Source organism: Arachis duranensis, chromosome 6, assembly GCF_000817695.3.
Source record: "Arachis duranensis cultivar V14167 chromosome 6, aradu.V14167.gnm2.J7QH, whole genome shotgun sequence".
Taxonomy (NCBI): domain Eukaryota; kingdom Viridiplantae; phylum Streptophyta; class Magnoliopsida; order Fabales; family Fabaceae; genus Arachis; species Arachis duranensis.
In genome coordinates this window covers 77549000-77564735 of record NC_029777.3, presented here as the reverse complement: position 1 = coordinate 77564735, position 15736 = coordinate 77549000, and positions in this window count along the sequence as shown.

The window sequence follows — 15736 nt, the reverse complement described above, 5'->3', positions numbered from 1 at the left end:
TAAAAGTTGTTTAAATAGTAAACTAGTAACCTAGGTTTACAGAATGTGAGTAAACTAAGATAATTGGTGCAGAAATCCACTTCTGGGGCCCACTTGGTGTGTGCTGGGGCTGAGACTAAAGCTATCCACGAGTTTAGGCCTTTCTTGGAGTTGAACTCCAAGTTATAACGTGATTTGGGCGTTCAACTCCGGATCATGACGTTTTTCTGGCGTTTGACTCCAGACAGCAGCATGTACTTGGCGTTTAACGCCAAGTTACATTGTCTATCTTCGCGCAAAGTATGGACTATTATATATTGCTGGAAAGCCCTGGATGTCTACTTTCCAACGCCGTTGAGAGCACGCCAATTGGACTCCTGTAGCTCCAAAAAATCCATTCCGAGTGCAGGAAGGTCAGGATCCAACAGCATCAGCAGTCCTTTTTCAACCTAACTCAGATTTTTGCTCAACTCCCTCAATTTCAGCCAGAAAATACCTGAAATCACAGAAAAATACACAAACTCATAGTAAAGTCCAGAAATATGATTTTTGCCTAAAAACTAATAATATTTTACTAAAAACTAATTAAAACATACTAAAATCTACATGAAATTACCCCCAAAAAGCGTATAAAATATCCGCTCATCACACATGAAATCGCGACCATGTCTTTCATTCACTATTTTCCTTACTTGGCATGATTATCACTCGTACTGCCCTCTTCTTTGCTCTATCCCTTTGACTTCATGTCCCTTTCTCTTCTCCCTTTTCAGGATGGCCACCAGGATGGGTAAGGAGAAAGCCTCTACAACGAGCAACAGCCGAGGAACCACAACCCCCGCTACCTGCACATCTTTGCATGCAGTGAGGAGGGTGCAATCTTTAAGTGTGGGGAGGTCGATACCGATCTCCACGGGTTAGTTAGTCCCTTCTCAACACCAATTTTTGTTTTTCATTATCGCATTTGCATGTTTGATTGCATGTCTGTTTTATTTTGTGCATATTTTACCACTTGGTTGAAGTAAAATTTTCTTTTTCAAGAAACTTTTTATAGTATTTCACTAATTTGAATTAAAAACTTTTTGAAAAACTTGTATGAAGAAATATTATTTTGGAACATAGTTTAGAGCTCGAACACACAAAATCAATGAGATTTTGAGCCTATTTGATTGGTTGCATTTTATCAACCAATATATTTTTATTTTTGTGTGTTTTTTCTCTAGAATTGTAATCTTTGTCTTGCTTAATTCTATATTTCCACTGTTTGATGTATGCATGCACTTATATGATTGAGGCCTTGTTTCACTAAGCTTACATACCCATATGGCCTTACCCTTCCATTATCCTTTGCAAACCAATTTGAGCCTATTTTACCCATTTGTTCTTTACTTTAGCTCATTACTAACTCTAAGCAGAAAACAATAATATCCTTAATTTGAATCCTTAGTTAGCTTAGACTAGTAAAAGTGCTCACGATTTAAGTGTGGAGAAGTTAGATTTGAAAATATTTGGTTTGAGTAATTGGGTGTTGTATATTTTAGTGAAAATGTGCAAAATAATAGTTGAGCACATATTATTGCATTCAATACTTTAATCATATGCATTGAGAAGAATAAAAGAAAAATAATAATAAAAAGAAAAATGAAAAAAAAAGAAAAAAAACAAATAATAAAAGGGGACAAAATGCCCCAAAGTAAGTGTTGGTATCAATGCATATGTACTAAACTCAAATTTAGGGTGCATGAATATGTGGAAAACACAGTTAATGGGAAGTTAGATCTTGTATTGTGATTATATGGATTGTCTTAAGTTAGGTGGGAAAAGTTTATGTTAATTAAGGATTCAGATTTTAGTACACTTGGCCAAATACAATCCTACCTTGACCCTAACCCCATTACAACCCTTAAAAGACCTCTTGATTTGTGTATTGGTGCATTAAATTTTTGTTGATTGTTAGATGAAGAGCAAGCTATAAAAAGCAAGATTAGTAGAGAATTGAGAGAATTGACCCTAGACACTTGAGAGTTAGAATGATATACACTAGGGTTCAGCGCTTAATTCTATGTTCCCTGTTTTCATGAGCTATCTTCTTCTTGCAAGTTATTTGTATTGTATTTTGTGATTTGAATTAGTGAAATCCAGTTCATATTTATTCTTGAAGGATTTATTTACTTTTTCACTGAGTAGGTAGAATCATTTTAGCATGTAGTTGCATTCACATTCATAGGTTTTATTACATAAATCTTGCCTTTTTCTACTCATTTATTTTGTCTCCTTGAGCTTAGCATGAGGACATGCTAATGATTAAGTGTGGGGAGGTTGATAAACCACTATTTTATGGTTTATATTCTATTTAATTGAGTGATTTTATCAAGCTTTTCACCCACTTATTCATATGATTTGCATGATTTTACAATTCCTTCCTAGTTTAGTTCTATGATTGAAAACATGCTTCTTTGGTCTTAATTTAGCTAATCTTAATCCTCTCTTATTACCATTCGATGCCTTGATCTGTGTGTTAAGTGTTTCAGGCTTCATAGGGCAGAATGGCTTAGACAATGAAGAGGAATCGTGCAAAAATGGAAGAAACACAAGGAATTGAGGAGATGACCAGCGAGAAGTCACGCGGTCGCATGGCTCACGCGACCGCGTGAAATGGAAGAAATCAGAAGGACGCGTTTGCGTGTCTGACGCGACCGCGCGGATTGGAAACTGCACGAACGATGCGAATGCGTGGACGACGCGCACACATGGTACGAGAAACGCCGAGTGACGCGAACGCGTGGACGACGCGGACGCGTGATGTGCGCGATTTGCATAATTACAAAAGTCGCTGGCAGAGATTCTGGGCCGCATTTCATCCTAGTTTTTGGCCCAGAAACACAGATTAAAGTCAGGGAACATGCAGAGACTCAAGAGATGACTGGAGACATTCATTCATAATTCACTTTTCATAATTTAGATGTAGTTTTTAGAGAGAGAAGTTCACTCCTCTCTCTTAGGATTCAGGATTAGGATTCCTCTTAAAGGATTTAGGATTTATTATTATTTCAACTTACAATTCTTCTGAGCTCCAGGTTTAATATTCCTTTATTTTGACTTCTCTTATTTTTAATTATATATGTTGCCAATTTGGCTTAATGACATTCATGTTAGGATTTTCTTAATTAATATAATTTGAGGTATTTCAGACTTATGATTGTTTTCTCTAATTTATGTTATTGATGCTTGGGCTCTATCCAAATTATTTTCATTCAAATAGATTTTATTCCCTTTTGGCTTTGGTTGATTAATTGGTAACTCTTGAGTTGTCAAACTCAGTAGTGGTTGAAATTGGCAGATTCTAATTGATCTAGATCGCTCTAAAGCTAGTCTTCCCACAGGGATTGACTAGGACTTGAGGATCAAACTAATTAGTCCACTTGACTTTTCTTTACTTTAGTAAAGGTTAACTAAGTGGGATTAAAACCCAATTCTCATCACACCTGATAAGGATAACTAGGATAGGACTTCCAATTTCTCATATCTTGCCAAGAGTTTATTTTATAGTCATTTATTTATTTTTCTTCTCAATTAAATTACTTGTTCAACCCTTTTAAAAACCCCAAAATATACCTTTGCATAACATATTAGATAAAAAATTTTAATTATTTTTTTAACATTTATTTTTATATTTAATGTAGGATGAACTATAAAATATTTTAAAAACCAAAAATATTTTAAAAATAAAATATTTAAAAATGTATTTTTTAAAAGATGATAACTACTAAAAATTTGATTAAAATTTTTTTATCTAATATAATGATTTAATTATACATTTTTAGACTATAAAAACTTAATTATACATTATATATGTTATTATATAAGAGAGTTAAAGGGTAGAGCTTCCTTGCGACATTGTCACATTCAGTTAGTTTTTTCCTTCGCTTTTATTTTTACTACTGCACATGGTTAGCTATTTAATTGATTGAAATATAGTTTTTCTATATTTTAATAATGAAAACTATGATGAGGCCGAGGATATACTTGTTGTGTAAAGGACATTAAAGTTTTGTGTAAATAATTACAAAATAGTTCCTTAATGCTCATATATCAATTTCTCTTAATAATGACAAAAAAATTCCTATACATGATTCTTATTCTTTGTTTTAAGTAGTATGGTTTTCTCTTAATATGCTCATATGACACACCATTCACAGCATACCTCTGTTTTCCATTTATGAAATGAGCTGAGTTTGCCAGAATTATGGTTCTCCTGCAATTTCTTTGTTGTTGCTTAGTGTTTGTTGTACTGAACTTGTTGCAATTATTTGTTGTTAGTGCTATATTTTTTTTTACAATTTATCATAATGATTATATCCTCATGTTTTGTTTGCTGTTTTTTCTTTGCATTCTCTTATTTTCTTTTAATTTTACTAGCACTCAATATGTTTGATGAAGTGCTTCAACCAGATTTCTTTGAATGTTTTATTTCTTATTTTTTCTGCAATCTGCATCACAGTCACAACTATGCATTAAGAACGAATTGAAGGGAGAAGGATGTAGAATTAAGATTCAAGGATTTGGCCTTTGAATAGAAAATGTTATATATGAGTGTGATTGAACAACAATCTTAATAAAATACTATATACTTGTGATTATGTGCGATTTATTTATTTATCTATATATTCAACATCTATATATGACTTGATCCATATCAAAAGTAATCAGTCCTTGACTCTGGACTGAGCCCCATAGTTTTAGTCCAAATCAAAGTTATATATCTTATTCTGGCTTGTAAACAATTTGGATCTCAAATTGATACATTTGTATGAGCACTCAGAAATTTTATGCCTTTAACATTGTCATTGTTCCATAATTGCTGTTAATGAATAATGACATCTCCATGTTAGCTTTGTGCCTTGTGTGTCAAGAGTCACGCTTTTTGGCTATGGATTCATTCACCTATGCTAACTAGATTTATATGTTATGTATCACTTTAATGTAGATATTTTGGATATAAATAATTCAAAAGGATATGTCCTAATAACTTGTGCCCTTTGGTTAATACTTGAGCAAAAGTAGATTGTATTTGCTAAGTTACACTAAACTATATTTGCTAGTCAACTTTAGATTATGAGAATATATCCTCGAGGAGAATAAAGGTGCAGTTAAAAATTAAATACTTGGTTTGTGTCTTAAATCAAGTTACAGTCGGATATAATTTTTGTAATCCAAGTACTAAATTTTTAACAGTAGTTTTTTCACTGGTTTAAATTTTCACGTTAAATTTTGTTTCTGACCTCAGTCAATTTCTATTAGGAGTCAGGTCTTTTATGTTAAAATTTCTCCATCATTTAAGGGGATTTGGAAACTTTGTTGTGAGCTCTTAGAATTGAAGGATGCTATGGAGAACGTATGTGACAATATCCATTCCAAGTTCTTGGCTTTCTTGAGGTAAACATGAACAATATCTTTCTTTGAAGATACTTAGCTTGCTTACTTGTCAGAGTTATATATCTTATGCTGGCTAAAAACAATTTGGATCTCAGATTGATACAATAAGATATAAAGACACTATTCGGACTATGATTGTAGTACACATATTTTTTCTTGTGAGTTTGGTCTTGGTCCACTTGCTGTCAGATTCCAACTAATTTCATTCAAACTACTTCAGAACTTGTTTTAGTAGCTTAATTCTAATAATATATATGTGACATGTAATATGTACACTCTCTACTATACCATATAGTTTTGGCTTGATAAAGAGAAGAAGCAATATCTAGAGTAGGCCCGGGGGGAGGAGTAATAGATAAATGCCAATTTGAGTTGCTACAGTGAAGAATTGCAGTGGTGGTGAGTATCCTTCTGGTGAATCTTTTGGAGACAACTATGTATTAATCCTTTTAATTTGCTTATGCATATAAATAGTTTTATTAGTGGAAGCCTTGATAATCTTGCGCTATAGCTTTGATAATATCTCTTGTTGTTAGCTATATGATTGTAATTTGTAATCACAGTCTTTTAACACTTCTTGATTTGTTAAGTATCCTTTTAAAATATTCAATAAAATCTTTTCTTTCATTTTAATTCTAGGTTACAGATTTTGAATCATCGACGTAAACAGGATCATTTTCTTCTATTAGTCATGAACTTCAACAACATAAACCATCCAACATTTTATGATTGAATTGTTAACTTTACATGTTTAGATTAAGTTAGGAGTTTTTAAATTTACATGTTATGGATTATAACTATATACAACTTGTAGAATTCAATTTTGAAATACATTGTTGCTATTTTTTGAAATACAATGCTATTTTTGTAGAATTCAACTTTGATGTTGAAGAGATTATGATAATTTAAAATAGTCACTAAATACATAAAAAGCCATCACAGAAATTAGTAACTTAATGACAGTTTCAAATCGAGAAACCGTCACTAAAAATATTGCGATGGTTTAAACAGTCATTAAATATACCTAAAAGTTGTCATAAAAACTAGTAATTTAGTTACGATTTTAAATCATCACTAAAAAATTCGTGACGGTTTAAAACACTCACGAAATATAAGAAAAAATTGTCCCTAAATTTAGTAATTTAATGACAGCTTTAAAACATTGTGAAATAAAGCATAAAAAATACCTTGACAAGTGTTACAAATTAGTAACGGTTTTATACCTCAAAAACCATCATAAAAAATTTAGCGACACTTTTTACCAACAGTAGTCCAAAACCGTCACTATGTCAGTTGGTGATGCTCAAATCTACGATGATTTTTTTAACCATTGCGAAAATATTTAGTGACAGTTAAAACTGTCACCAATCATAAAAAAAACATCGCAAAAATGTTGTTTTGTTGTAGTATTTAGAATTCAATTATTCTAAGTTTTATATTTAAAAAAATTTGAATAATTTTTTCATTAACAATACAATCAAATATATTTACTCGTATTCAAAATAAGCTGGAGCACACAGATGTCCTTTCTCTTAGATTTAAGGAGAAGGAGCTTATTGATGAGTATAATGAAGTTCCGTTGCAAGAGGAGTTATTTTGGGCTCAAAAATTCAGGGAGTAATGGGTAAAATTTGGAGATTGTAATAACAAATTTTTTCATATGCAAACCTTGGTGAGGAGGAAAAATGACAAAATTCGTGGGTTGTTTCTAACAGATGGCACTTGGGAAATGAAGATAGAGATTATTCAGAGAGAAGCAAGACAGGTTTTTCAATCTTTGTTTTTGTTCTACTGAAGAGGTTGACATTGATAGCTTGGGTGATTGTCCTCTTCCAGCATTGAGTAGTGAGGCTTGCACTAGGTTAACCTCTCCAGTTATTATAGAAGAAGTGAAGTCGGCTCTCTTTGGTATGAACCCCTTAAAGGCTCCTGGTCCAGACTGGTTTCAAGCCATCTTCTTCAAGGAGTACTGGAAGGTTGTGGGTAAAGATATTTGGCAGGTGGTTAATGCTGCCTTCTTAGGTTCCCCTATAAAGGCATCTCATTTTTAAACTTTCATCATTTTGATCCCCAAGGTTAACTCTCCCACCAATCTGAAAGAGTTTTGACCCATTATCTTATGTAATGTGGTGTACAAGGTGATCACTAAGGTGTTGGTTAATCGCCTCCATCCTTTCGTTATTGATATTATTGGTCCTCTGCAAAGAGGATTCATTCCAAGAAGAGGTACTACTGACAACTTTGTTGTGGATCAAGAGGTTTTGCATGTCATGAAGCGAAAAAAATCAAAAAAGGAAACCTTGATCTTAAGATTGATCTAGAGAAGGCCTATGATAGGGTGGACTGGAGGTTCTTGGAGCATTCTCTATATGGATTTGGTTTTTCTCATTCCTAAGTTCATCTTATTATGTCGTGTGTGAGATCGTCGTCCCTCTTTATTCTTTGGAATGGGTCAAAATTAGAGAGCTTCGCCCATAGGAGAGGTCTAAGGCAGGGTGATCCAATGTCCCTATATCTCTTTGTTATTTGCATGGAGTGACTAGCTTGCTTTATCAATAAACATGTCTCAGATGGGATTTGAGATCATATTGCTGTTTCTAGAGGTGGGCCTTGCATATCTCATCTAATGTTTGCTAATGATCTTCTCCTTTTTTGCAAGGAGTTTAAGACTCAAGTCTTGATGATTATGGATGTACTCAATAAGTTCAGCAAGGCGTCTGGTTTAAAGGTGAATGTTGAAAAGTCAAAGGCCCTTTCCTCTAAGAGTGTTTCTAATAGGCATGAGGAGATGTTCACCAGTATCTCCTCTATTAGATTCACTCAAGATTTAGGGAAGTATTTAGGCGTTAATCTTAATCACCAAAGGGCCAATAGAGCTGATTTTCATAATGTTTTGGAAAAGATTCAATCTCGGTTGGAAGGATGGAAAGGAAACCTTCTAAACAAGGTTGGAAGATTTTGTCTTATATGTAACACCCTACCATACAGAGTCTTATGCTTAAGTCATAATTCAGAGATGGCAAGATATTACAACCTCTAAAAATTAAAAATTTAGTATGTGTAGTAGTATGAATAATGATTATAACTAGGAGCCTTTGAAGAAAAAGGGGTAAACAAAAATCATATCTCGAGGAGCGCAACACTCCGATCGATAACGTAACGAACCAAGATAAACCAACGTGAGTTTATATATATACATGAGAGTGTCAAAAACATGAATATCAAAACTCATAATTCGGTTGCGAAGATAACCGGTCCGAGCATAGAAATATATACATGTAAATAAAATAGGAAACTCCAAAGGAAACCTGAAGGACATAAATACAAAACCTATTCTCCAAAATCTCCTCTAAGAGGAGTCATCACAGTTTGTATTATTCAGTGGAGATAAAAGTATCTAAGCAGAACATATAAACCAAAAATAGAGTCCCAAGAACAAAGGATCTTCGCTAATCCAGAAGTCTTCAGCATGCTTCAGCGAGAAGTCTCACGTCCTGCATCTGAAAACCACAAAATCCGCATAGGTGAGAACCAGAGGTTCCCAGCATGGTAACAGTTCCCACATATATAACATGTAATATTAGAGGAAAGCCGAAGGCAATCCTAGAACTTCCTCCAGGTAAAATTAAAGCTTATAAACAAGCTAAACCATAAATGGCAACTGACTAAGTATTCTTCAGACTAACTAATACTTCCCTTTCCAAATCCTTCAGACCTCCCAACCACCAGCAGGAGTATAATATAGCACACACAGTTATATCAGACAAGAGATATATAAATAGGAACAAATAAGGCATTTAGATAATTAGCAAGTAATATGCAATCAAATAGGCAAATCTCAAACAATTCACATAATATGCATATGATGAATGCCTGTCCCTAATGGCTGATGAGTAGCCAACCCGACAAGTCTTGGTAGCTAACCATTAGACTGGCCCTTTGTCGTGCATCCCCAACTTGAGTTATACTCAACATAATCATGATTATAATCATGATCCATATCCAACACCCTCACTAGTGTATATTCACGGGGGCGAGCTCATCCGGGGCTTTCACAGTACCCGACCACCCTTACGACATAAGGTCAACAGAGTCTCGAGTCTCCATCTGGAGCACGTGGTGGCTAGCCACTGCTTTTTCCCAGGAAAACTCGTGCCTCCGATGGTGGAAGTGCAAACATTCATAATTCATTCAACAGCATATATGCATTTATACTTAGCCATAATCATGGCTCTGCCGTAACATGGCAATAATCCAGCCATCTGGCTCACGGTTAAATCCATAACCAGCCAATTCATTAACAATTACGGCCCTTCAACCCATGGCAAAACAAGCACTTCCACCGCCATCCTCCGCATCTCATATAATCATCTTTTGATCCTCATTGATCATCTATTTTTTCCCTTGCTTCACTCGCAAGTTACCACATCCCCTAGCTCCTTTTCTCATTGCTAGGCATATCATAATGATTTAAGACATAAGTGGTGAGATCGGAGGCTTAGAAGTATGAAATTTGGCTTTTAAAACTCAAAAATTAACTTTGGGATGAAAACAGAGCCACGTGTACGCGTTCTCCATGCGCACGCGTGGATGGCCACAAAGTTCATCGACGCGTAAGCATCGTCCACGCAGACGCGTGGATTGAAAAATAGCCAAACGACGCGTACGCGTGGGTATGTTTGTGCCCCACGCACGAAGCTGGCCCAACTATCGAAAAAAATGGTTGGGCATTGGGTGTAGCACATCGATGCGCCTATGCACGCTGAGCGCACGCGTGGATGGTGCATTCTTGAAGAATGACGCGTACGCATCAAGTACACCTACGCGTGGAGTGTCATTCTGCTAAAAGTTTTTCTAAGTTAAAAGCTGCAGAATTCCCAGATTCAACCCCCAATCTTTCGACGGACATAACTTTCTTAATTTAAATCGTTTTTCACCCGTTCTTCAAACGACATGGACATCCCAGATCCAATTTTATTTCTAAATAAATTTGGAACAAAATGGGGATCTGGAGTGCAAGTTGTGTCCAATCAAAGTATGCCCGAAAACCATGTTTTCACATAAAACCACAAGGTGCCATTTTCAAAACCAACCAATTTCATATCTTTTCAAAATCAACCAAAACTTGCCAATTTCAACCCTTTTTGAAATCAATCAAAATATACCAAAATCAACATCAAGCCTCCTTAACTCACACATCAACACTTCACCACAATTCACAAAACATCATCCCACCATTTTAACAATTCTCAATCAAATGGCTAAGAGACAAACACATTAACATGTCATACATCCTTTCTCATCCCAATTTCCAATAATACCATTTCCAATCAACCATCATTACACATAATCAATATCATGCTCACCATCAACATGGTTTCACCCATAATTCAACCTCAATTACTCATCAAGCATATATCGCAACATGCATTTTTCTCATATATCACACCATCAAGGCATCAATATTCATAATCACATATATGACCACATCATATATCTCATCCATTCAACAACATCAACAATTAAATGCCTATCTTAGGGTCTCTAGCCTAAGTATTTCCCACCACATTACATATTAGATACAAGAAACCGAGACCATACCTTAGCCGATTTCCCAAGCTCAACCGGAGCACTTCCAAATCACTTGTCCACAAGCTCTCAAGGCCTCAACACCTCCAAGAATAGATTTTTACCACCAAAATCCCTTTTCAAGCTTTTCAAGGTCTTAATCAAGCTCCAATACTCACATATACACAACCTAAGCCACAATCATCATACCAACATACAATAGCTCAATACCCACAACCACAAATTCAATATTTTCACTAGGATTTGAGATAACTTACCTCACCCAAGGACAAAGGGAGCTAGAACAAACCTTCCCCTCAAGCTATTGTGATCCTATAACACAAGGGAGCGTAAAATCTCAATATTTTTGCTTATGAAACTCGAAATCAAAGCTGGAAATTTGAAGAGAAAACTGTGGCTTACCTCATGATTGATTGTATGGATTTTGTAGAGCTCTCTGTGGTGAACGTGTGGCCATAAATGGTGCGGCAATCGGAGCTCTAGATCAAAAGTTATGGTGGTTTGAAGATCAAACAAGGGTTAGAACTTGGAGAGAGTGTTCTTCCCCCATTCTTGCCCCCATTTCAGCGTGTTTGAGTGATAAGTGAGGAGAGAGAGTGCTGAAATAAGTATTTTAGGGTTTAGTTATGTTGGGCCAAGGGCCCACTATGGGTCCAGTTGGCCCGATTTGACCCATTCGATCCAATCTTGGTCCGATTTCTACAAAATTGGTACCGAAATTCTCGTCTCAACCTCCTCTATCATATTTCGTCATAAAAATCAAATTTTTAGATTTTTTAGAATAAATTCTCATTTTTAGGTTAATTAGCCATTAATTAACCAACTTTTACATTATAAAATTAGGGGCAGCCTCTATCCCCGTTTATTATATGTAGGTGATGTATTTTTCCGATTATGTTTGTAATAAAATAAACTCTATGATGCAATAACTTTTATGGAAAGGTAACACTAATGGGCATGGTCTCAGTATTGTAAATTGGAAAACTGTTGTGACCCCTAAGAAGTTTGGTGGGTTAGGAGTTAGAGATGCCCGTTGTGTGAATGTTGTTCTCCTTGAGAAGTATATCTGTCATCTTTTGAATTGTCCTAACAAGCTGTGGGTTTACATTATGATATCTAAATACCAGTCTACCAACTCGCTTTGGAATACTTCCTATGATACAAACTCCTTTGTTGTTTGGCGTAGTATTCAGAGAGCTAGAAGGTGGATTCGGGATGGCTCTATAACTGGTGTAGTGGCCAGATGGATTAGTCCTTATAGTTTGACAATTGGAGGCCGCAAGGACCTCTAGCAGTGGAGTTTTCTTTTGCCCACATTACAGATACAAACTTCAAGATAAAGGATGTTTGGAAAGATGGGCATTAAAATTTTGATGTTTGTTATACCATAATTCTTGAGGCTATTAAAGTAGAATTGAATAGGTTTAATCCTGACATTCAGAATGGACCTGAACCTCGATGGATTTAAGGAAATTCAAATTTCTATACCTCTAAGACTGGTTATAATTGTGTTGCTAGGAAGAAGTTTGATTGACAGAAGAATGAGAATTGATTATGGGTTTGACAACTCAGAATTCTTAAAAAAATCAAGTTTATGGTTTGGATATGCCTCAATGACGTGTTGCCTATTGCCCTCCTTTAGAGTCCATAGATCTCTTGCTATTTTTGATACTTGCATTCATTGTAATGGTGGGGTTGAAATTGTCCTTTATTGCTTGAAAGATTGTCCTTTATACTTCTGCGCAGTGTTTTTAGGATGATGCACCTTCAGGCTTGATTAAAGATAAATCTTAAGAAATCTGAGACTTTATTTTCTTCTGCCCTTTGGTGGATATAGAGGAGTAGAAATAATGACTTATTTAATCCAGAGCAATCTTCGCTTGAGGGTAACTCCAGTTTCTCATTATGAGCTCTTGTGAAGATTTTATTAAATCTAATTAGACCCAAGTGGTAGCAGGGACGTCCTCACTTCATCAAAATTGGAAGGCACTTCCTCGTAATACCTATAAGATTAATTGTGAATTTGTGATGCGAGTTTCTTTGAAGATAGCTAGCTTGGGGGATTTGGTTGTATTATTTGAAACTTTGAAGGTATTTGCTTAAAGGGATGCTCTGGGGAATCGCCAATAGATTTTGCTCTCATCGGTGGGAATTTTGCTATTTTTAGAGGTTTGATCTTTGCCTGGGATATGAGATTTCAAGACATTATATGCAAGACAGACTACTTGGAGGCTGTGCCCATCCTTCATGATGTGAATGCTATGAACCATGCTTAGGATAAGGATCTTATTTGCAAGATTATTGAATTATTGGAGAGAAAGTAGAAGGTTATGGTTGTTCCTATGCTGCAAACAATAGATTTGGTTGTTAACAATCTTGCTAGAACTACTACAAAAAGAGGGGATGTTCATTCAGAGTGGTTTGATCAACCTGAAGATACCTTGCACCTAATCCAAAAGGATTTGACTATTGCTTTGGCTTCTTAGCTTTGTTGTCGTCTTTTCTTTTGTTGCTTTTGTCTCTTTCTTTTCTTTCTTTATCCCTTGATACAAAAAAATATATCTCTTTATACATATGTTACCAAACATTCATTTAAAAATTCATCTCCCTACGATTACAAAATCATTTCTTTATAATATTCATAATTTAAAAAGTTCTTTCAACTGATGTAGATGCTACAATAAAATTAAAGCTAACTTAAAAAAACAATTATGGATAAATAATATTTTTCACGTCTCAACTAATTTCTAATAAAGAACACCAATTTTATTTAAGTTTGAGAATTGATCATGAAAATATATATCTAAAATAAAATTTTCAAGTTAATTATTAAATACTAAAGATTGAGAAAAAAATTTAGTGGGTCAAATTAATTCATTTAATAGAAAAAATAATTATTATCATTGTATACTATTCAAAAAATTTTAAAAACGGGTCTGATTATGTGAACTTGATTTGTGTGTAACTCTGTCTTACACATTACACTACACTAATAAAATCAAAATTATAGAAGAACAACGCTTTTTTGAAACAACATAAACAATAGGTTAAAAAAGGAAAGTTAATTTTAATTTTAAAAGTCAAATTTTGAATTAATTAGGTTTAATCATACTTTTGATTTTTTTATTTTTTCTGCAACCGCTCTCTCGCAATCTTGTGCCACGGATTGCGACCCCGGTGCCTCCTGCAGCTGCTGTCTCGTTACTTGTTTCTTATGAACTAAGTCAGATGTTTATTTTACTATGTTTGCGAATGGTTCTTTTCATTCTAAAGTGGATGTTTATTTGGATAAATCATTGGTATTTTACTTGATTTGCCTGATTCTGCATCCGCAAGGTGGTGGCGCAGTGACGAGCTAGGTTGGGCTTGGCCTTTGAAGATGCGTGACAGGGAGAACGATCAGCACTGGTTCAAGGCTGCGACAGTGACCATGCTGGGCAGGGACGTTGCTCAGAATTCACGTGGAAGCGGCGGCGGTTTGGTCGGCACAGCATTGGCGAGTACGCGTGTAGCTGGGTTGATACGGCATTGGGGAGGATGCGTAGAACAGAGCTCGTGAGAGGCAATGATGGCGTGGTGGTAGGGGCTGAGGTGCGGCGTTGGGGCAGTGACAGAACAGAAAAGGAGAAGGTGGCTTTGTTGCGGTGACAGCGGACAAATTGTAACACCCTACCATACAGAGTCTTATGCTTAAGTCATAAAATAGAGGTGGCGAGGTAGTACGACCTCTAAAAGCAAAATTTAATACATATAGTAGTGTGAAAAATGTTTATATCTAGGAGCCTTTGAAGAAAATGGGGTAAGTAAAAATCGATAGATCGAAAAGCACAACACTCCGATCGATAACGTAAATGAACAGTTAGAGAGTAAGTTAAAGCAAAAAGATATACAAAAGATTGCCAAAATACATATATCAAGATTCAAGACTTGGTTTGCGAAGATAACCGGTCCGAGCATACAGTAGACATACATATATAGTAAGGAAATCCCAAAAGAACCCAACAGACAAAATACAAAACCTGTTTCTCCAAAATAACCTCTAAGAGGAGTAAATACAAAATATACATATACAATGGAGAATATAAGTATCTAAACATGTATATAATAATCAAAATAATATCCCCAAAGCTAAGGATATTCGCCAAAAAAGAAGTCTCCAGCATGCCTCAGCGAGGAGCCTCTCGTCCTGCATCTGAAAACCAGAAAATCCACATGGGTGAGAACTGGAGGTTCTCAGCATGGTAACAGTGCCCAAATATCTAACATGTAATGTCCTGAGAAAGCCGAAGGCAATCCTAGAACTTCCAGATTATAATCAAAGCATACAAACATACTAAACCATGAAATGAAAACAGGCGACTAACTTCATGATCTTCGGTCTAACTATATATATATTCCCTTTCTATATCCTGCAAACCTCCCAATCGCCAACCGTAACAGATGCAAACACAAGTATATCAAACTAAGAAATACACAAGTAGGAAGTAGATAAGACAAGTAGGAAATTAGCAAGTAATAATGCAACCAATTAGGCAATCCAAATAAATCACATATAATGCATATGATGCATGCCTGTCCTAGTGGCTGATGAGTCTCATCTGTCTGTTATAAAGGCAACACGACAAGTCCTGGTAACTAACTATTAGATTGTCCCTCTGTCGTACATCCCCAACTTGAGTTATCTCATAACATAACATAATATATATATATATATATATATATATATATATAT